Genomic DNA, 24,351 nt, shown 5'->3' with positions numbered 1-24,351 from the left:
AAAAATCTTCATGGCATCACCTGCAAAGGAGCTAGTACAACTGAAAATTAATTAAGTCACTGGGAATGATGATTGAGATGCACACTAACAAGAATGACATCAGTACTCAGAGAGGTCAGAGGGCTGGTAAAGCAGATCCTACACACAGAATGTTTTAAATGCACATTAATAACATCTGTCTTCCAGCCCCTGTGAGCACACGTCACCTCCATCCACCACTGCCCAACCCCTGTAGCTGAGGAGGGATGGACCACACTACCAACCACATGGACTGACTGTTTACCCATGCATGCAACTTCAGCAAATTCCCCACAAAGTCTGTATTTGCATGCATGCAGCAACTTTTCAAAGCCTAGCTCAGCATCCCCCCCTTGACATTCCTTATTATCATCCTCCAGCAAAGCATTACAAATACAAAATAATGCTCTTTGTTGCATGATCGCAGCCTTGTTAGTTCATCTCTGTGCTTGGCATTGACGTAGAACAATACCAAGTGCTCGGCTCAATCCATGGGATAAATTCAGGAATTATCCTGTGTCATGTGTTACCTCAAGCATTTTTCAGTTCTAATTTTGAGGAGCTTCACCCACCTTTCCTCCTCAGTTGCTGTGAGAGACTGGAAGGATTGTTGGCTTGAAACATTTTGGGTGCGTGTGTGGAGAAAAGGGAAGGTTGAGTCTTGCCCTGGTGAGGCGATGCCCTGCTTTGCACACCTCCCCCCCCCCCCCCCCCCCACCCCACTAGAGCCTAGCCCCCACAGTGGCCATCAATCACTCGCACACCAGAGGCAGTGCTCCACACCCCACCCCTAGAGCCTCAATCTAGCCCCAGAGTGGCCCGATGACTGGAAGTCTTACCTGGGGGAATGGCCCAGGAAAGCCAAAGTTTACTTAAGACAGAACATGAGGCAAGCACATGTCATGACCCTATCTTCCCTTGGACTTTATATCAGCTGAACACCACTGGAACCAGGAGTGGTAGCTATATTCATTCTTTTCTATATCTTTTCTCTCTTCCTCTCTTTCTCCTTCTAATTCCCTCTTCTCAGAGTTTTGAGTAACTTAAAATCGGATGGGCTTGGTGTTTTCTAAGTTGAATGGGCTAAGTTAATGCTTTGTGAAATGTTTTATGTTGATTGAATGCTGCTCTAAACTTTTGCCAAAGTTCTCTGATTTTCTGAAGTTGCCAGTAAAGTTTTTTGTTGTTTTGACCACTTGAGAATATCTTGTCACCATTTAACTCCATCTATGTGGTGTCCACTCATCTATCAACTTCTAATGAAGACTTAACAAAAAATAATACAGACATCTCTTAATTTCTCAAAATTAAATTATTCCAAGACTTCAAATAAAGAGAAAAACCCAATTTCCTTTGCACTAATGTTGCTGCCTGCTCCGAGCTTCCCTTCCCCCTCTCCAAGACAAGCCAGGACTTGCCTCCACCATGTGCTCTGAACTCCTTTGTTCCAAGGGCAGGCAAAACCAAATGTAACTCAAACTCTTTAGCAGTGTCTGATTGGCCAGTCACCCCGGGTCTGCCCCCAGTTCTCCCCTTTCCCCTTTTCCGAATAAAAGAAGGACCCGAGAGGGGGCCTGCCCTCTTTGGTTTTGCATTCCTTCTGCAAGCATCTGTGTGTCTCTGTCTCCTATTGAAAGCAGGACTATAGCTTAAGCTGAGAGCTATATTTTTCCCTCTTTGCTTCTACTAGTGGTATTAGCTTTGCAGCTACTATTTGCCGCTTTTAGAGCCACTGAAATGCTAGATTGCCCATGCTACCTCTCTAGGCTGCTCGAGGCTTTCTAAGGCATTGAAATACCAGCGCTAGCCGGTAAAAAGCTGTATTCCACACACTAAACCAGCTGACTAGGGACTTTCCCATTATTAAGGCACTCAGGACATCTCATCAGATTTCTTGAGGTTGAAGGACAGCTACAGCCTTCAGCAGCCAGGTTATGCATTATGGAGCAATTAAGTAGGTCTTTGAGGTGTCCTTCATAACTGACATTGTCTTGGTTTGAAAGACAGGTGTCTGCCAAGGAAGGCAGGAGTCTCCCTTGAAATGAAAAAAAAAAAAAAGCAACCCCCGGAGGTCTCAGTAGGCAGGACGTGCAGGGCTACAGAGTAGCGAAGGCTCGAAGCAATGGCAGGGGCAGGTGAAGAAGGGGCAGTCAATAACTAACTCATGTAAGCACAAGTTAACTATTGAGAGACAGCAAATGTTAGTTCAGACAGCAGATGTTAATTACAAAATCTAAGAAGCCGAATTCACCCTTATCTTGTCAAGATAGAGGGGACAAGGATTATCTCAGAGACTGCTGAATCATTCCTCAAAGGACTACGCATGCCCAGGGAGAAAGGTGAAAAGTGCACTGTGAGGATGACTACTGGCCTTCATCAGAAAGACCCCCGAGGAAGAAGAGGAGCCTTCCTCAGTGCGACCACCAGGACATACAGAGCATGCATGGCCCGTATGCTAATGATATTAATGACTTCCGAGAAATAATTTGTATAGTCACACCTGTCCCAAGGAATGTGATGAATATTCATAATTTAACCCTTAATACTGTGTTGTAGGGAGCACCGGTGTGTGTGTTTGGAGGAGCGATCCCCACACTTCCGGTGCGCCGAATAAAGCAAATACCCACTTCTCTGACTCTGTCTCTGAAGTGTCTCCTGGCCCGGTTGCGGCGCGATTCACAGGGCTTGGGAACCCTGGGGTTTCTCCGGTAGAAGGAAGGCAGCCGAAAAAGTAGAAGCCTGCCGTGCTGACGAATTCCTTCCAGCCTCTCTCCCTGTCCAAACGCAGAGAACTAACTGCCCACAAGCCCAGGTGAAAAAGTGTAGCCGGTTGGACTCCTTCAGTGGCCAGGTCTTTTGTTTCTCCCAAGCACCCAGCAATTTGTCTCCCCGGCAACATATATGGGGAAAATTCCTCAAGAGAAAAAAGAAAACAGAAGGGGAACTCCCAAAACCCCAACAGACATGCACTCACACCCTATGTGTGACACACACACACAAAACAAGTTTTTAGGAGTATACCTCCAATAAACAACAAGCAAAGAACACCACTTCAGTATGTTGCTACCAGGTATACCTTGTTTGATTGCCTGAACTGGCTGCTTCTCTCATGGCTGCCAGACCTGGATCCAGACCCATGCCTGGAGCCTGACCCCAGACAGGATCCTGAGCTCCCACTGCTACTGTGATCCCACTCTTCTGGAAACAACTAACAGCTCACTTTAGTCAAGGGCAACAACATCCCACACCAGCAAAAACCACCAACCTGGTGAGCCAGGAGAGCTTCAGCTCCCAGATCACACGTGCAAGCACTTACAAAACCATGTCCGTGCCTAATGCCCTGATTTCGGGATTTTCTCAAGAGTCCTTTAACACGTTCTATTTACACTTTTCAAAGGGATGACATTGTGTGAGGCTTCAGTGAAGATAAGATTTGGCTCTAGTGCTATAGTATATGCATGGGGAAAATAATACCTCCTCTATTTTCATGAGGATTAATTGTGCATATTCAGCAAGCCCACATCCTCTAAAAACTGCTTAAGGGCATTTACATAATGCCCTTAACAACATTCTTTAACTTTTGGTCAGCCCCGAATTGGTCAGGCAGTTAGATTAGATGATCACTGTAGGTCCCTTCCAACCACAATATTCTATTCTGTTCTCTTCTATCCTGTCCTATCCTATCCTACATCATTAATTCCTCTCCCAAGACCAAATCAACTTCTCAGTCAGTTTTTCCCTCTGCTTAGCCCGCTGTTGGAGTCCAACTATTAACATACCTGAAAACACGTGGAGTTCACGAGGAGACACATTGCAGAAATAACTATTTTTGCCTCTTAAGGAGCTGTGTCCAATGTTCTCCTTTATTCTCCTACACTAGTTCTTCTGTCAAGCAACCTGCAGGTTTCTTGTTCACCTGGCAGCCCTGAGGGCAAGATGAGTCATCTGAAAAACAGAATAACTCACCTGACCAGCCCTATGTACATAAATATCCCACAAGGTGCTTGGGTGTATATTGTCAGGGTTATTGCTCCAAAAAGTTTGCTCAGAGGCTTGGGAAAGACTTTTGAAGTGACCTAAAAAAAGACATGAAATCCCAGAGTGCAGAATATTCAACTGTTTCAAGCACTTTGAAAACCTGGGAAATCCAAAGGGGAGCATTCATTTTAGGACTGGTGTGAGAGCTGACACTTAAAGAAGGCTTCTCTTGCCTCAGACATCCTTGCAGGACTACATGAGGTCCTGCAGACACCGCCATGGGCTAAGGCAAGGGCAGAGCAACCTTGGCCTTCAAGAACCAAAAGGACTCACCACTCAAACTTCCTCTTTGCACACAACAGCCAAGTCCAGGTCACTAATTTGAGGGCACAGACCAGGTCCCAGCTCCACCATTACCACCTGGGTTGGATAGGTCAGGGAGACAGTTCCACAGCAGACCCTAAACTACCTAAGGTCATGCTACCCAGTGGTCCAGAACTGATCTTGAATCAGGGGGAGGAGGGGGAAGCAGGGGTTAAAATATTTGGTTTGTTAGAAACAATACATACGGCTTGCTCAGCTCTTACTGTGCATACCAAGGCAGGAAGAGAAGATAAGAGACCACTGATAAGGCTAAAAGGATTCAGACCAGAGACCCTGTTTCTCACCTAAAACTAGCTCAAACCAGTCTTGAAGTTTGGACTCGGGCCAGGGGCATAAAGAGCATGTGCAGGGAGGAAAGGTGAAAAGTTCAGGATGAGGAAGACTCCTTACTTCATCTGAGGAAGACTCTTATCCCATCTCAGCGACCCCTGCCCACGACCACCAGACAACACTGCTCAAGCGCAACGTGGATGTAAATGACTTTTGGACTCATTTTAATACGAAGCGAGGCTGGGCAGGGCTAGGTGATGAATATGTATAGGTGTATTGCGAAACTTAATGAATATGGAACTTGTAACCTGATAAATACCAAGCTGAAAGCAGCTGTCAGAGCACATGGCTTTGGAGGAGCTATCTCCCGTGCGCCCCAGCGCTGGTGAATCAGGGGGATGGGAAGCAGAAGAATTAGTTTGTTAGGAACAATGCATCTACCTTGGTCAGCATACCAGAGCAGGAAGAAAAGATAAGAGACCACTGATAAGGGCAGGGGGAGTCTCGGACAGACATCCTGTGCTCAACCCAAAACTAGCTCAAACCAGTCTCGAAGCTTGAACTCGGGCCAGGGGTATAAAGAGCATGCGCAGGGAGGAAAGGTGAAAAGTTCAGGATGAGGAACAATCCTGACTTCATCGAAGGAAGACCCTCGGAGACCCCTACCAAAGCCAACAGACACCATTGCGCACGCGCAACATAGATGTAAATGACTTTTGGGCTCATTTTAATACAAAGCGAGGCTGGGCGGGGCTAGGTGATGAATATGTATAGGCGTATTGGGAAACTTAATGAATATGGAACTTGTAACCCGATAAATACCAAGCTGTCGGCACGCATGACTTTGGAGGAGCTATCCCCCATGCGTCCCAGCACTGGAATAAACATACCTACTTTACTACTTATTCTAGTAGTGGAGTCTTTTCTGCTCATCACTGGAATAAAACATACCTACTTTTACCACTTATTCTGGTAGTGGAGTCTTTTCCGCTCATCAATCTTAGCACACAAGAAACATGTAAGTATTTACTGTCTTGGTTTTGAAAGACAGGTGTCTGCTAAGGAAGGCAGAAGCCTCCCTTGAAGTGGCAGATATAACCCCTTTTCCCTCTGAGTTATTATATTTTGAAATCAAGGGCCTTTAGGCAAAGATATGGGAAATAGGAATAACAGTTCTTTACTATATATATATATATATATATATATATGTATATAACCAGTCAAACAAAACAACAACAACTATGGCAGTAACAGCAAACACAAACCCAGTCCCAGCCTTCTTGGCTGTCAGGCCCTTTCCCCTCGGGTGCAGTTCCGCTCGCAGCCGGCAGGGGGCGCTGGCGGCTCCCGGTGAGCAGGGCAGGTGCGATGGTTCCCCCGCGGCTGCAGGGGGCGCTCCGGAGCGAGCTCGGGGAGCACGCGGCTCTGGTGCCCCGGGGATACCGGGGAAGGATGGAACAAAGGCTTCACAAACCCCTGGGCAGCCGATCCCGGACTCTCGGGAACAGCAGGCTGGAACGGCAGGCTGGAGCGGCAGGCTGGAGCAGCAGGCACAAACACAAATCCCGGGTGGCAGATGAGATGTATCCAAAAGGGGAACCCCCTGGAGGTCCACGCAGGCAGGGAGAGCACGGCTACAGCGCAGCGAAAGCTCGAAGCAGCAGCGGGGCAGGGCGGCCACAGCCTGGCCTCCAGCAGGGCAGGGAAAGCGGCTTTTGGGATCCCGGCGTTGTTTCCAGCAGAAAGAAAAACGGCCGAAAAAAAAAGGACCAGCAGCTCCTTTCTTTGCAGCTTCTCTCTCCAGACGCTGAGAGCGAACTGACCCCACACCCAGGTGTAAACAAAGGAGTAGCCAGGCCCGCCCCACACCCCTTTTTGTCTTTCTTAAGTACAGCTATTTGTCCCCTAGCAACATGCATATGGGAGAAAATTCCTTTAACAGGAAAAAACTAAAACTAAACTAAAACCCCAACATTTACCCAACATGAGGGACTGGAAGCAAAACACATCAGTGCTGGTTTCTGTATTGCTCCAGCTGCATGTTCTCCATCCTCAAACCGACCAAGTTTCAAGTAAGCTCAAATATATTGTGGTTGCTATAGCCTAAAATGAGTACTGACTTCAAAAGAGGAGGTCAACTGGTTTTCAAGTTGTCTATAGATGAGACTTGAGAGGTTGTGGTTATTCCCACCATGTTACAATAACAGTAGAAAGCACCTTATTTCCCTCCTCATCACACCCTGACCTGAATCTCCAATGGCTGAGAAATACTGAGTGGCACAAAGTTAAGAGAGCTGTTAAATTGACACAGAGGGAAAACAAACTTGATCGATGCCACTTGTGAGATACAAGCAGGTGACCGCTTTAGGAAGCCTTGGGGAAGATCCAGCCTTGCAGGCATCCTGAGAAGTGAGAAATATCTCATTTGATGTGAGAAAGATGTGCAGCAACTGAAAAGGTGGTTGGGAGACATGACCCTTCACCACCTAGATGTTCTAAGGCTTAATTACCGGTTTACTGTATCCTACACATTGAACATTTTGTTCATCCATGTATGAAAAATTTCTGTGTCAAATGCTATCACAGGACCACATCAACATTGTGCCGGTTTGGAGAAATTTGGAAGAAAATATCCTCTGATAGAAGGCAGGTTACAACCACCCCTCCCCCACCAGGTTTGGGGAAAAAAAAATTTTCCTTGGAGGAAAATGAAAGATAAAAACTATTTATTTAACAAACACACAGGAAAAGGATAATAATGCTAAATAATAAAACCTCTTGCTGTGGAGAGAAACCTGGGAAGATTTCAGAGTCCTTCTGTAGGTGTGGTCTCTCTCCTCCTCCTCAGAGCTGGGTCGATATGGGCCCACCTCTGGGGCCTCGGTGGAAAATCCTCCTGATGTGTTCTGATGTTGAAACAGTCCAGAAGAGAAGAAGGGAAAAACCGAAGTCCCAGGAAAACAAAGTTCAACTCTGTCTCCCTTCGGAGAAAAGAAGCCGAAAGCTGGCTGAAAAGTAAGAAGGGTGCTTCCTCCACTCTTGCTACCACGGCAGGAGAATGCAGAGGAGTGTGTATGTGTGTCCTTGAACAACTGTTTTGAAAAGTTTGCTTGGTTTTTTCCTCTTCCCCCTCTCAGGCTCAGTTTAAAGGCACAGAAAGGCACAAAATTAATTTCTGGGCATAGAGCAGAGATAGGGGATATGCATCATAAAGTCACCCCAGGACAAGCATCCACACCCACCCTTTGCTTTAAAACACACACTGAATATAAACATCACCATTCAGTTATAGTCAGTGGACCCAACTTTTGGTTGTGGTTTTCTACAGGCAACCTGCAAATTCCAGAGATGTGGCTGACCACAATAAAACACTTCTGAGAAATGGGGAGGTTGGTAGCATCACGCATCAATGTCCAAACTCACCAAGACAAGCCAGCGGGTACAGCACAAACCAGTTAGATAAAAATCACATGTACCTGTTCACTAAATCAGCTTGTCTCCTAGCTCTAACTCATGGCCTGTGGTCTTTTCCCCATTCACATTCCTCATCTTTATCATGCCCTGTTAATATATATATTTAAAACCAAAATATTTTTAAAAGAAAAAGTGTTAAATTAAAAATTGTTGAAACTTCTGTTGAAGCTGAAATAGTCCATTCAAGTATGGCTTAAATATACTCATGTTCAAACTCACCAGCACAACCAAGCTCAATATTTCCCCAAAACTTCTGACTAATTGACAAAGATGAACAACTTTTTAATGCTACCTTACCAGTGGGGGGTCAAAATTCTAGAACAAAAATATGTCCATCAGAAACTCTCCCAGACATTTCTGGTGGCTTTGTCTCCTCTAATAAAACCTTTTTGTGCTAAAATGAATACTCCCTGCAGACCTCCTTTCTGCAGGAGCTGGGAAGCTCACACAAACCTCATAGGTGAAGTTCCAGGACCAGGCAAGTGTATGCAAGTAATGAATGATCCTTAAATAAGCAACCAAGCAACAAAAGTCCTCCACCAGCATCATCACAAACCCCATAAAAACCCCATCCCAAACCCATACAGGCAGCTGGACTTTAGCAGAAAGCTGAAGCTCCATGGTGGTGAGATCTGGCACTGCTCACCCTCCATTCTGCAGCTTTCACTGCTTCCTCCTACCACCAGCTGGACTCCACCGGTGTTGGTGCTGCTAGTGTGTTGCGGGGGGGGCAGGGACAGGGTGGGAAGAAACGGTCTCTCCGCACCGACGCAAGGTGGCCCAGCCTTGGGACCAGCTCAAGCTTTGTGTCACTGACAGGGTTTGCAAAATTCACTCCGAAAGAGTTTCTGATTGCAAAATGCAGTTTTTCTGAGTTGCTGCTGTTGCCAACTCAGAAAAACCCACCTGAGACAACCTGCAACGATATGAAGCTTCTGCTCCAAGCAAAAGCCACCAGGAAAAAAAGGACTTGGCTTGGGTGCCCCAACTTTTTAAAGAGACCACCACCTCCCGATTTTGCGATTCCATTTCTGGCTGCACTGCCTGGACTTAAAGAGACAGTAACAACTTTTTGAAACAGATAGATATGGAGTACATCAACATCTTGGGATACTGAGGACATTATCCACCCCTTACTCCATATCATTTACCTCATGCCCAAATTAATACCTTTCAGATGTATACATATCTATAGATATACATATAACTATATACAAATGCAATTATTATTTCAGTAGCCACTGACTATCCCCCAGGATACGGATTGAGTTCATTTGGTCCATGACTGATGTAACTGGAGCAGTCCATTCTCATTGTCCATAGTAGTTAAAACATGCAGTGGCAGTGCCATTCAGCAACCAGGGTTACATATGCATTCCAATGTTACAGGCTGTTCTCACCCAAAGTCAAATGACCCTGAGGTACACAACGTTTCCCTGTCCCTTTGCATTATACACCAAGTGTAACCAGCTCCTTGAGCAAAAACAATCCCACGGATGGGTTTGCCTTTGCTCAAAGTGAGATTAATCCACACCATCTTTCCTAATGTACCTCTCATATGCACCACAGGGACTTTATCTCCGTCAGCTGTACGCAGGCGTTTGGACTGAGCAGGGCCAGTTCAGTTAGTGGAACTTCTGGAGTTAACCAACTGATGCCTGTCCTGGGTTGCAGTGTATTCTATCATCATCCTCATGAGGTGTTGAAATCAGGTGGGGCAGTGTTTCCTTGCCTCCTCCCCCCAGACTATCTTGCTGTTAATGGCCCATCATTGTCCTGCCGCATGACTCATAGATAACTCCCTCTGGACTCTCTTCTGTTAATGAGCCTAATCAACACTTGGCCTCATGACTCATTACCCCATTGTGAGATGCTCCACCCAGAGGGAGGAACCAAGCATCACATCGTGGATATAAGCTGAGGCTGAACACCAGAGACAAGGCCTTTCCACTGGATTTCCGGAGGACAGGAGCTACACAGCCACCACTGGACCTTCTGAGGAAGAGCAGACCCTTTTTTCTACAGGATCACCGCTTCAGAGGACTGCAGCCACCATTCTACCAGACTGCTACCACCACCCTGCCTAACAGGGACTCAGGTTGTATCTTGACTCTGTCAGTTTGAACCAGTGTTTTCTTTTAGTTTATTGTTTCCTTTTCTTTAACTTCCCCATTAAATTGTTATTCTGACTTGGTGCCTCCCACTGGTTTGTTTTCAAACTAGTACAATGCCTTAGGTTTTAACTTTTATATTTTTCAAATTCTGTACTGCTTAGTGTGTAACTCTGAAGTTTCTTGTAGCCTGTTAATTTCTGCTCTCTCATGTGAGGTACACATAACAAAGCCTCTCCGGGCCTGCTCTTCAAGGACACTTAGACTGTCCTAGACCAAAGGCCCGCTAAGGAAGGGGGGGGGGAGGGGGTAAGCTAAGGGAAAACTGAGGCTTTAATTGGAGAATTAACCCTGCTATGCAAATGAACCACCAAACCTATAAAAGGGTGAAGAACTCGTGACTGGTAGTCCATCTTGGGGTCCATCTTGGCAATAGCCTCTGGCCCCCAGGGGGTACCTTTGAAGGCCTTTCAAATAAATACCTACTTTTATTCCCTTACTCCTGTCTAGTCTCCGTTTCTAGGAGACCTCTTATGTTGCTGCCTGTTCTGAGCTTCCCCTCCCCCTCCCCAAGACACTTGCCTCTGCCATGTGCTCTGAGCTCCTTTGTTCCATGCGCGGGCAAAACCAAATGTAACTCAAACTCTTTAGCAGTGTCTGATTGGCCGGTCACCCCGGGTCTGCCCCCAGTCGTGCCCATTCCCCTTCTCCGAATAAAAGAGAAGATCAAGGGAGGCCCTGCCCTCTTTTGGCTCTGGAACCCTTTCTGCGAACATCTCTTGTCGTCTGTTTCTTTTGAAAGCTTCTAACTGCGGGAAATTGAGCGAGCCGAGAGCTGTATTTCTCCCTCTTTGCTTCTGCTAGAAGTATTTGCTTTGCAGCTGATACAGTTACCAATTTTAGAGCTACAAAAACGCTAGATTGCCTGTGCTACCTCTCTGGGTTGCTCGAGGCTTTCTAAGGCATTAAACTACAAGCGCTAGCCGGTAAAAAGCTGAAAAGATACCTCCCGCATTTGGCGCCCAGCGTGCTATCTCTGAACCCCAGTTCTGAGAGACTTTTAGGATGTCCCAGCAGCTGTATGTCTGCTGGAGTTAGCTCTGCACCTCCTGCTCTGCCAGCTCTGTGTAGCGAGTTGTTACTTTTTGCATAACAGCGAGCCCAGAGTCTCAGCCTGTACCCTCCCCCACACCACGTGGTGAGGGAACAGCTTGAAAGCAGAAGACCCATTTCGCATGTTTTTTTTTTCTCCAGACCTGCTTTCCTGTGATAAATCCAGAATTCTGGTAAGTATTTCCCTGCTGGTTTAGAGGCTCCTGTCTTGAGCTGGTGCTGGTGCAAAGTTTCTCTTTTTTTTCCTCCTTTTTGCGATTAGGGGTTGAGGTTTGGGGTGCTGCATTCGTCATGGGATCTGAGGTTTTTGCACGCCATAGAGAAATATACTACCAAGTTCAAAGCTACCTTTCTTGTACTGGGCATAAATACCCTGAAAATCTAGTTCAATCTTTTGTACTATGGCTTTTTCAGTACTTTCCTAATCTGACTTCCGAAGACATGAGATCTTCTGAATTTTGGGATAAGGTGGGGAGAAAACTCTCCTCTCTTAGGTGTTCAGAAGACAAAACAGTTTCAAAATTTTTTCCTCTCCTCTTACTAAGTTATACTTTGCCAGAGAAAAAAGCAGTACATGAAAAGCCACTGCAAAAAGCCCCCTGTTAATTCCCTTATACCCTCTTCCAACCCCTGTGTCCCTGACCCCTCTTCCCCTACACTGGAAAACACAGCTAGAGCAGACTGCTTTTTAGCACAGGAGAGCTATCGTCCTCCTGGCTCACCCGTGTTTCCTCAGCACCCTGCCTTGGACGGGAATCCGGAGCCTGTCCCAGGACCTTTCCAAAACCTCTTCTCCACTCCTTTTTCCCCAGTTTCTAGCCCTCATGTTTTAAGCGCGCGAAAAAACCCCTTCTCCCCTGACCTCTTTGTTCCCAGGGACAGCCATTGCCATGTGCTCGCAGCCTGGGAATAACCCCCTCCCCCCAACCCCTTTTCTCTGAGTTTGTTTGTCTCCAGTAATGGCGGACGCAACGTTTCTTCATCTCCAAACTACATCTCCCACAATCCCTTTCTCCCCCACCCCACAAATCCCTTCTTGTCCCCATCCCCTCCCACTCCCATGTCAGAACCTGACTCTGCCCCCAACCCCACCCCCACAGTGTCGTGTTTCACCCCCCCTCTGTTCCCGCCCATGATGCAAGTACCACCCTTGCCTCCCACAACCCCGCCCCCAACCCCTCCCCTCCTCCGGCTGCGCCCCTGCCTTCACTCCCCGCCCCTGTCCCTCCACTCCCTACCTCTGCTTCCCATTGTCCCGCCCCAGGTTCCCACAATCATGTGACTGCCCCTCTGAATCCGGGAACCCATGGCTACCAGGAAGTAACTCCAGCTGCTACTACTACATTCTCTCGTGCTAGCAATGGAAGAAATCCTGGCTGGACGCCCTTTCCTTATTCTAATATTAAGGATTTGTGCAAGGCAATTAAGGAGTTTGGGATGCATAGTAATTATTTTAAGAGCCTTTTAAGTGCTACTTTTGCAACTCGCTTACTCGTACCTCATGATTTAATTACATTAATGCAAACTCTTCTCACACCTGGTGATTTTATGGTGTGGAAAAAGCAATGGAAAATAATTTTATCTGATATATTGCAAATTTTGTGGCAAGCTCCAGATAATTACCTGGACGTTGACAACAATTATATCACATTAGACCTTTTATCTGGTGACAGTAATGTGGCAAATCCTCAAAAACAAGCAATGCTTATCCCTCGTCCAGTTCTTACTGAAATCACACATACTGCTGAAAAGGCTTTAACATTACTACCACCTCAGACACCTACATCTCATTATACCAACATCAAACAATTGCCAAATGAAAATATTATTCACTTTTATAACCATTTGTGGGAAGCTATCTTTTCCCAGGTCCCTAATCCTGACCTCCAACAAGTGTTCCTACTCGAACTTCTCCAAGTGAATACGAATGATGCTTGCAAACAAGTCATCCTCACTCTCCCTTTGCATCCCCCTCCGACTATTGAATCCATCCTCGAAGTCTGTACAAAGAAGGTGCAGCTGAACACTGTTCCCTTTTTGAAAAAAGTGGGGATGGTTGGGGAGGTTGTGGAGAATGTTACAGGTACAGGAGAAATTCAATCGCGTAGTAACTTTATATGCTATCATTGTCAGAAAAAGGGAAATGTAGCTTGCAATTGCAGAACAATTATAATTGCTGATAAAAACTCTCCAAAGACTGTTTCCACAGGCCAACAGTGGGGAAACTAGTGACTCAACGCGTCCTAACATCTCTGCATTCAGACATAAATAGGGCTGCAGACAAAGCAACTTGGACTTCTGGACTCAGGTTTAAGGTAACCTGTGATGAAACACACCATTTCAAAAACAAACAGACTGCAATACCCATCTCATTCCAGAATGTGGACTACATGCCAGACTTTACATACCTTTTTGTTATTGGGGACACTCGGGAAACACCTGCTGGGATAGAGGTTACACCCACACTCATGAAAGTGGATCAGAATGGGTGTTCTAACCTAATTATACAATGTATATATCCACCGTACTTTATGCCAAAGGGTCAAGTCATTGCACAGGCCATTCCACTGCCCAAATACCTGCCCACAGATGGTCATATCCCAGCCATCTGTTGGACTGAGGTTTTGGGAAATGACAAACCTGTAATAGAATGTAAGCTCCATCACAAATCACATAAAATCAGTATAATGGGAATGATAGACACAGGTGCTGATGTGTCTGTCATTCCATTTGATCAGTGGCCTGCGCAATGGGAATTGCAGTCTCAGGGCATCATACAAGGGATTGGAGGTACCCAAATTGCAAAGCAATCCAAACACACCATTCAAATTGAAGGTCCTGAAGGACAAATATCGACACTTCGTCCATATGTCCTAGACACCAAATTCACCCTGTGGGGAAGGGATGCCATGTCTCAGTTGGGAACAAAAATTGATATCACTCCTAGACATCAAAATTTTCCCTTGCGGCCGCTGGAGCAGAGTGCCAGCCACATAAATTAACTTGGAAAACAGATGAGCCAGTGTGGGTTAACCAGTGGTTGCTAAAAGAAGAAAACTTAGAGGCACTCAAAACATTAGTAGCTGAACAATTGGCTAAAGGGAATATAGTTCCAACTAACAGCCCATGGAATACTCCTGTGTTTGTAATACAAAAACTGGGAAAGAACAAATATAGGCTCCTCCAAGATCTTAGAGAAATTAATAAGGTTATTGAAGACATGGGACCCCTTCAACCAGGTATGCCATCACCTTCAATGCTCCCACAACATTGGCATTTAGCTGTTCTTGACATTAAAGATTGCTTCTTTCATATTCCACTCCACCCTGCAGATGCCCCTGGATTTGCATTTTCTGTGCCCTTTATTAATTGTGAAACTCCCATGGAATGTTATCATTGGCTTGTGCTTCCTCAAGGTATGAAAAATTCCCCAACTCTCTGCCAAGAGTATATCGCTAAAATTCTATCTCCCATCCGTGTCAAAGCAGAGAAAGCCATCATCCTGCATTACATGGATGATGTGCTGGTGTGCGCTCCCAATAATCAGTATCTCGAGCAGACCCTTAACATGGTGGTTGAGGCCCTAGAGGCCAAGGGCTTTGAATTACAACCAGAAAAAATGCAGAGAACAAGCCCTTGGAAATACCTCAGACTCAAAATCACAGAAACCTCCATCACCCCAACACCTGTCACCATTAATAATAACCCAAAAACATTAGAGGAAGTGCAACAGATCTGTGGGACACTGAATTAAGACCCTGGTTAAGACTCACCACAGAAGATGTAGCTCCTATTGCAAACCTGTTAAAAGGGGAAGACGGTCCAGGATCCCCTAGATCCTTGACAGAAGAGGCAAGGCAGTCTCTCAGAAAGATACAAGAGCTCATTTCCACCAGACAAGCACACAGGTATCAGCCCTCCCTACCCTTTAAGCTTGTCATTCTAGGGAAGGTACCACGCTTTCACGGCCTCATATTTCAGTGGGACAAGGAGCAGAAGGACCCCCTCATCATAATTGAATGGGTATTCCTTCCACTCCAACCTCCTAAAACCATCACACAGCCACAAGAACTAATGGCAAAAATTATCATGAAGGGTAGAGCAAGGCTCCGCACCCTGGCAGGATGTGACTTTGCATGCATCTATTTACCTGTAACAACTGATGCATTAGATCACCTACTTCAAAATAATATAAATTTACAATTTGCATTAGATAGTTACTCAGGCCAAATCTCCAATCATTACCCAAAACATGACATGTTTAATCTGCCATTCTCTTTCATCCCTCGAGCGATTCAAAGTAGAAAACCCCTCTATGCGATTACCATTTTTACCGATGCCTCAGGAAAAACTAAAAAGTCCGTGATCACATGGAAAAACCCAGACATGCAAAAGTGGGAATCTGACATCAAGGTAATCCAGGGATCACCACAAGTAGCTGAACTAGCAGCTGTCGTTAGAGCATTTGAGAGGTTCAAAGAACCCTTTAATTTGGTCACAGACTCAGCATATGTAGCTGGAGTAACTGTTAGAGCTGAGCATGCTCTCCTAAAAGAAATCTCAAACAAAAAAATATATGATCTGCTCTCAAAGCTTATTTATCTGGTTTCCCACAGAGAGCATCCCTATTTTGTCATGCATGTGAAGTCACATACAAACCTGCCAGGATTTATTGCAGAGGGTAATCATAGAGCTGATGCTCTGGCTATGCCAGCAGACATAGTTCTATCAGCTGAATTACCAAAGTTCCCCCAAGTTTTTGAACAAGCAAAATTGAGCCATGCCATGTACCATCAAAATATTCCTGCTCTTATCCACATGTTCCATCTGTCGTGGACGCAGGCAAAAGCAATAGTAGCAACATGTCCCAACTGCCAGAAGCTACAGCTTCCATCACTGGGCATGGGGGTCAATCCCAGAGGCATTAATAGCGGTGAAGTGTGGCAGATGGACGTCACACATTTCCCTAAATTTGGGAGATTAAAATACGTTCATGTTTCTATTGATACCTTCTCTGGTGCTATGTATGCCTCTGCACATGCAGGTGAAAAGGCTAAGGACAATGAAAAACATCTTGTCCAAGCTTTTGCTGTGCTTGGTATACCTGAGGAGATAAAAACTGGTAATGGACCTGCCTACACCTCTTAGGAATTTAAAAACTTTCGTCAGCAGTGGGGATTTCGACATGTTACAGGTATCCCTCACTCCCCAACTGGACGAGGCATTGTTGAACGTGCCCATCAAACCCTCAAGCGAATGCTGCTACAACAGTCAGGGACCACTAAACTCAACTCACCTGTCTTCAGACTCAGCAAAGCATTGTTTACCATAAACTTCCTGAATGGCACCTTCAAGGATCCAAACCCTCCCATCTATCTTCATTTCCAGAACACCGGGAGACAGAAACTGAAGGAAAATCCAGAAGTCCTGATCCAGGACCCAGAGACTCAAAAAATCCAAGGACCATACAAACTTGTAGCTTGGGGATGTGGGTATGCCAGTGTATCTACCCCTCAAGGACTGAGATGGATCCCAGGGAAATGGGTAAAACCTTATGTCACTTCCTCAAAAGTTAAGGAGGTTAAAACTGCCTCCTGGAAGAGACGCTGTAAAAGGGATCCTGATTTTGGATCCTCATATAAACCCCCTACTCCAGATTTCAATGTTAATCAGTTAAGTTGCACTGTTTTGCACTCAGGTTTTGCACTGTATTTTGTAAATCTTCGTCCTGATACCCCATACCATAGATGTCCTGACTAACCCCCTAAGTTTTGACTCGGGAACTTGTTTTAAGACATCCTAGGTACTGTCGAGTTGTAGGGACAATAGATTCCAATTATGTTTTGCACTGTTGTTTTGTTACTGTTCTATGCACTTCTAAGTTACTAAGAGTTACAACCCAGCTTTAAAGAAAAAAAAATAGGGAATTGTTGCTGCCTGTTCTGAGCTTCTCCTCCCCCTCCCCAAGACACTTGCCTCTGCCACATGCTCTGAGCTCCTTTGTTCCAAACTCGGGCAAAACCAAATGTAACTCAAACTCTTTCGCAGTATCTGATTGGCCGGTCACCCCGGGTCTGCCCCCAGTCCTCCCCTTTCCCCTTCTCCGAATAAAAGAGAAGATCAAGGGAGGCCCCGCCCTCTTTTGGCTCTGCTACCCTTTCTGTGAACATCTCTTGTTGTCTGTTTCTTTTGAAAGCTTCTAACTGCGGAAAATTAAGCGTGAGCAGAGATCTATATTTCTCCCTCTTTGCTTCTGCTGGTGGTGTTTGCTTTGCAGCTGATACAGTTACCGATTTTAGAGCTACTACAATGCTAGATTGCCTGTGCTACCTCTCTGGGTTGCTCGAGGCTTTCTAAGGCATTAAACTACAAGCGCTAGCCGGTTAAAAGCTGAAAAGATACCTCCCTCACTCTTAAGGCATCACAGCCATATAGCCTTTCCTAAATGCAGATCCCACTGCTTGAAGGTCCCACTGCACATTGCCTTTAGTGTGGTTTTCAACAGTCCATTGCACCGTTCGACTTTCCCAGTGTCTGGTGCATGATGGGGAATATGATACACCCACTCAATAGCATGTTCTCCAGGCAAGGTGTCTATGAGGCTATTTTTGAAATGACTCCCACTGTTCAACTCAATTCTTTCAGGGGTACCATGTCACCAAAGGACTTGCTTTTCAAGCCCCAGGATGGTGTTCCGGGCAGTGGTGTGAGGCATAGGGTACCTCTCCAGCAATCCAGTGGTTTGTTCTACCATTGTAAGCATGTAACGCTTGCCTTGCCAGGTTTGCAGCAGTGTGATGTAATTGATCTGCCAGGAATCCCCATACTTAGATCACTTACCCCCATACCACAGGGGCTTTGCCCACTTGGCCTGCTTTGATTGCAGCACATGTTTCACACTTATGGATAACCTGGGATATAGTGTCCGTGGTTAAGTCCACCCCTCATCATGAGCCCATTGGTATGTTGCATCTCTTCCCTGATGACCTGAGGTGTCATGGGCCCACTGAGCCAGAAATAACTCTCCCTTATGTTGCCAATCCAGATCTACCTGTGACAATTTGATCTTGGTGCCCAATCCACCTGTTTGTTGTTGTGGTGCTCCTCATTAGCCCAACTCTTCGGCACGTGCATCTATAGGACAGACTTTCACAATCAGCTTCTCTACCTAGGTAGCAATGTCTTGCCACTCTTCAGCAGCCCATAAGTGTTTTCCTCTGCGCTGCCAATTGGCCTTTTTCCACCTTTCCAGCCACCCTCACAGAGCATTTGCTACCATCCATGAGTCAGTGTAGAGGTTGAGTGTTGGCCATTTCTCTTGCTTGGCGATGTCCAAAGCCAGCTGGATAGCTTTCAGCTCTGTAATTGGACTCGATTCATCTTGTCCCTCAGTAGCTTCCATGACTCACCGCATAGGGCTCCATACAGCTGCTTTCCATTTTCAATTGGTCCTGACAATATGGCAGGATCCATCAGTGAAGAGTGTGTATTGCCTCTCACTTTCTGGTAGCTGGTTATACGGTGGGGCCTCCTCAACATGTGTCACCTGCTCATCTTCCTCTTCTGATGACAATCCAAAACGCTCACCTTTGGGCCTGTTCATGATGACCTCCAAGATCCCAGGGCGATTCAGATTTCCTATTCGAGCTCACTGCGTGATGAGAGCAATCTACTTACTCCATGTTGCATCAGGGGCATGATGTGTTGCAGAGACTTTTCCTTTACACATCCAGCTCAGCATTGGTAGTCAGGGTGCCAGAAGAAGCTGTGCTTTGGTGTCCATCACTTCTGAGGCAGCTTAAACCCCTTCATAAGCTGCTAACATTTCTTTTTCATTTGGGGTGTAGCTGGCCTCAGATCCTCTGTATTGTTACAGTGCGGATACTGTAACACGATGTATCAGAAAACGAGGCCCGTGGAAAGAAATATATATATGGACCGATTCTTGATAGATGTTTCAGAGAGATGTTTATTTCTCCAGCCGCATGGCTGGAGGTTGCCGAGGAACTGAGGCAATCACGGGACCCGAGGGTCCTTGCCCGTGCAGGGGAACACAAAACAACCAATGGGGAACGAGGTTGACCAGGGGCTAGGGAAACCCCGTGTCTCCCCCCTAGGGCCCCTCTCCCAGGACTACATGGCAGGGGGGAGGGCCCCAACACTGTATCCCCCACTTCAGAACCTGAGAGGTCATCCTCGAGTCTCTCAAGGTACCTTCTGCCTGAGGCTCCAAGAAGGACCATTATCCTCAGCTGTGGTGCAGAGCATGTTCTTCACATCCTGTCCTGTCCTGACTGGGCCAAGGCCTACCGCATGGCCAATCTCCTGTTTGATCTGTTCAAAGGCTTGCTGTTTCTCAGGGCCCCACTTGGAGTTGTTTTTCTTTCGTGTCACAAGGTAGAAAGGACTTACAATCTGGCTGTACTTGGGGATGTGCATCCTCAAAAAACCCACGGCACCTAGTAAAGCCTGTGTTTCTTTCTTGATGGTCGGGGAGACATAGCATCTATCTTACTGATCACCTTGGTTGGAATCTGTGGGCGTCCGTCTTGCCACTTAACTCCTAGGAACTTAATTTCCTGGGCAGGACCCTTGACTTTGATAGCAAAACCTGCTTTCAGGAAAATCTGGATTATTTTCTCCCCTTTCTCAAAAACTTCCTCTGCTGTGTTGCCCCACATGATGATGTCATCAACGTACTGTAAGTGTTCTGGAGCCTCACCCTTTTCCAGTGCAGTCTGGATCAGTCCATGGCAAATGGTGGGACTGTGCTTCCACCCCTGGGACAATCAGTTCCAGGTTTACTGCACACCCCTCCAGGTAAAAGCAAACTGTGGCCTGCACTCTTCTGCTAAAGGAATGGAGAAAAACACATTAGCAATGTTGATGGTAGCACCACTTTGCTGCCTTAGACTCCAGTTCGTACTGAAGTTCCAGCATGTCCGGCATGGCAGCACTCAGGGATAGTGTGATTTCATTCAGGCCACAATAGTCCACTGTGTCTCCACTCTCCATTAGACCTACACATTGGCCATATAAGGCTATTGAAGGGTGAGTGAGTCTTGCTGACCACTCGCTGGCTCTCTAGTTCATGGATCATCTTATGGATGGGAATCACGGATACTCAGTTTGTGTGGTATTGCCAACAATGCAGTGTTGTGGTGTCAATTGGTGCCTGTTGTTCTTCAACTGTCAGCAGTCCTACTGCAGAAGGGTCCTCTGAAAGACCAGGCAAGGTGTTCAATTGTCTAATACCTTCTATCTCCACAGCAGCTATCCCAAAAGCCCACCAATGTCCTTTTCAGTCTTTGAAATACTTAGTCCTAAAATAATCTATACTTAGAATACAAAGAGCCTCTGGACCAGTCACAATGGGGCATTTCTCCCACTCCTTCCTGGTCAAGCTCACTTCAGTTTCCAACAGAGTCAACTGCTGAGACCCCCCTATCACCCCAGCAATGGAAACAGGTTCTGCCCCCACATATCCTGATGGTATTAGAGTACATTGAGCACCAGTGCCAACCAAAGCCTTGTATTTTTGTGGTTCTGATGTGCCAGGCCATTGGATCCACATATAGCAGGGGGGTCCCGGGTGCAGGGGAATCCAGCCAGAGTCACGACACGAACACCGATACAATTTTAGCATCGTGCTCCAGTTTTATTGTTCACTTACACCAAGTTATACTTTTTCCAAAGTTCACACCCCTTTCCCATGAGAAAGCCTCTAAGCAGTGGGGGAGCTGACCAGTGTATACCTTTTCCCAAGGCTGTTCAAGGCTGCTTGCTAGCAGGTGCCTTGCAAGCCTATCTTCATCCTGAGGCCCCGTCAGGGGTACTTCTGCAACAGCCCTGGGATGCCCAAGCTCTCCTGGGGTATCCTATATTCCACAAGGAATCCCTCTACATCCACACAGTCCAAGACACCAGATTTTCCCTGGCCTCTACCTGGCTAGAGGCAAGGCCCCTCTATTTCTGGCTATTGTTTCCTCCCTGTGCATACATTGTGGCAGTCCCTTCAAGGGGATCAGACACGTCATCCTCCCTTCTATTATGCCTGGGAGCTCGGTCATGGGAAACTGGAACCACATTCTTGTAGAACTTCCTCTGTTAGTAGTTTCCTCTTTTAGCTTACCCACCCGTGCTGCCAGGACAGAAGTGGATTTTTCATTACATCTTTTCATGTCTTCCCCACACTCATGCAGGAAGAACTACAGGTACGCTCATGGGGTGTAGCCATGCTGGGGGACATCTGCTTCTGATAGCAGGGGCTCTGGTCTGTACTGAAGAAACTTGGAAAAGGCTCTCTTTAAGCTCCTTTCTGAGATTCTGATGGGTCTCTTCAATTCTCCCAATTTCTGCATACACTAGGTCAAATCTATTTCTACAGTCGAGACTTGGGCTTGTGTAGGGGCATGGACAGTATCTTCATATGTCCGGAGCTGTGGAAACTGACGGCTGGTCAGAAAGCTTCACAGACATTGATTTGAGCACAATTACTCTTTACCCTTGAGAATTCAGCTTGTACCCGTGAGAATTTTAACATCAACAGAAGCAAGAAACCAAAACAAGAGAAGAAAACACGCAGCTGTCCGAGGATGATGTTTTTAGCTTAGATTTGTTTTCTTATGGGTGGTGGTTGCAATCTACCAATAAGTTTTAAGAGGTGTTAATGTAGAAGCCTATGAGGACACAGCATGAGTGCCAAGAGACTATATAAATTGAGACTTTGTAGAATAAAATGTCTTTTCTGTTCTTTTGCCTTCTGACAGAGTTGGTGTGCATTATTCGTGAGTGTCGCATCCGTCTCAACTGCGACATCTGGTGACCCCGACCTACGTGGAACGTCAACTCTACAACTGTATCACGCAACTGAGCCACGATCAAGTGGCCGGAGACAGAAAATTCAGCAGATGAAAATGGCTAAGAAAGTTGTGATGAAAGAAAGCTGCGACTACTTATTCAACCTGTTTTAAAGGTGAGCTGCTGAGAGGATAAAATGGGATCTCAAGTATCTCAGGAAGAGAGACCTATTGTAAATATTTGGACATCATTGCTAACTAAACGGGATATTAAATATGATAAGCACCAGTTAAAGGCTCTGTTCCTATGGTGCAAAAGCCAAGGTATAGAAGCAAACTCTGAAAATGTCTTTAGTGTGACAACCTGGGAGCGAGCGGGACTACTTCTTGAATCTGGTTCTCGGGGAGACGAAACAGCCTAATCTGTCATGACAACTTGGCGGGTGGTCTTGGACGCTTTAAGAACTCTGGAAAAGGAACAGGATGTGGAAAATTAAACCCCTGCAGATGCAGAGGGTTGGAACGGAAAAGAGGGGCCGGTGGAAGAAGCGGGCTGCACCCCCACAAAGCAAAGGCTTTGCAAGGAGCTGATTTTGCTGGCAGCTTTTTCCTTGCCTGTCGCATCAGCCCCCCCCCCCCCCCCCCCCCCCCCCCAAGACTCTGACGGCGGTGGGGGACAGGGCGGTGGCACGTCAGACTGCCACGGTAATGGCGACACGTCAGACTGCCTCGGTAATGGCGACGTGCCAGACTGCCTCGGTAAAGATGGCTGTGGTGATGCAAGGTTTTTATTGTATTTTCATATGCTTTCTGTACCCCAGTGGTTCATCCCTACCTTCCCCACTCCTACTCCCAGTTGGTTTGCCCCAGACCCAAGACGCTCCCCCGGTGCTCCCTATATGGTTGTTTTCCTCCCCTTGTTCTGGCTCTTTCCCTATCAATCACCCAAACCCTTCCTGTTGTTCCCGAAGGTTTGGTGTCCATCACCTGAACCCTCCCTAATTACCCTTATATGGTCCCCGTCAGTCCCCTGAGATCCTGCCCCTTAGGATACCTCCCCTCTTGGAAATCCCCTAAACCTCGATGCCCCATTGGGGCATGTGACTCCTCTTCCTCCACTTACCAAGACTATTGGACCAGATGTGAGTCCATCCCTCCAGTGTCCCTCCCTCCTAATCCGCTTATTGGTCCCTAGTTGGTTTACTCGCCTTGTTCAACCCCCCTTTGTAAGGCATGGTCGCGTAGCAGCGGGGGCTTGTCCTCAGAGGAGACCCTTCAATAAAGTTGGATTACCTCCCATGGCAAGCCTCCTCGCTACTTATCTCTCCCTTCGTCGAGGGCTGCTGGCTGATACAGTGTCTGGAGCCTGTGCTCTGCAGGGTAGAGCAGAGGCTTCAGAGGAGCAGCTTTAAAGCTCCGTGCCTCCGGCTGCTCCCCAGTCCTGCCACACACCGCTGGAGCTAGCCTGGACAGTGGACAGTAGCGGTCAATGTGCCAGCTGGCGACGGTCCGCCTGGGCGGGGCAGTGCCGGAGGAGGGATCAACCTTAGCGCAGACTGCCCCAACCCTCTCGTTCCCTCGAATCCGCTTTATTCACCCCTGACTAACGATTCTTGGACTGACAGCGAAGATGAGCTCATACCTGTAGATCCCCCTGCTCCAAATGTCCTGGACATGCCTCTACCAGTGCATCAGCTGCTTCAGCTGCCACTACCAGGGGCACAGCCATTACAGGTCTCGCCCAGCCCCTGATCCCACTGCACGAACACGAATGCGCAGCATTCAAATAGACTTCCACCAGCACATTTCCCTAGCAGACTTTCCACCCATACAGTCCTGCAGTGAATCTGCGCCTGGGCAGACCAGAAGTTGTCATGTGGCTCGGCAGCTGCCTTCTGGAAATTGACGTGCGGTTCTGCCAGCCCCCAGAGCGGGTGGCCCCGCACCTCCACGAAATGGCCCAGGGACCCCCCTGCTCTCATAGACCTGCAGGACCCACACATGGGGGGACCCGACTGCCATCCGCCGACTAACCCTCCGGAAGATGTATTTGCTATACAACCGGCTACAGTCACTATATCTGCCTATGACTCACTAAGTTTTTGGAAACATGTAAAAACATTAGCAATTAATAATGGAAATCTTGAAATGACTGACTCCATGGTAGGACCCAGGCAACCTAATATGGGGAATAAGCAATTGAG

The 24,351-nt window shown here is 46.8% G+C and overlaps 1 protein-coding gene and 1 long non-coding RNA gene across 2 annotated transcripts in view; both read right to left on the bottom strand.

Annotated features, from left to right (window-relative positions):
• The window catches only part of LOC125319331 (CBP80/20-dependent translation initiation factor-like), a 516,903-nt gene that overhangs the window by 458,664 nt on the left and 33,888 nt on the right, over positions 1–24,351 (bottom strand). The window lies entirely within an intron of this gene.
• On the bottom strand, positions 556–23,864 carry LOC125319352. The gene is made up of 4 exons (XR_007200674.1): positions 23,790–23,864; positions 17,321–17,324; positions 12,674–12,681; positions 556–566 (listed from the first exon to the last, which is right to left on the bottom strand). It is a non-coding gene; the product is annotated as an uncharacterized LOC125319352 (long non-coding RNA).

This window comes from Corvus hawaiiensis, chromosome W (assembly GCF_020740725.1).
Source record: "Corvus hawaiiensis isolate bCorHaw1 chromosome W, bCorHaw1.pri.cur, whole genome shotgun sequence".
NCBI lineage: Eukaryota > Metazoa > Chordata > Aves > Passeriformes > Corvidae > Corvus > Corvus hawaiiensis.
The sequence above is the reverse complement of the archived record's forward strand: the minus strand, read 5'-3'. Positions and strand labels throughout refer to the sequence as shown.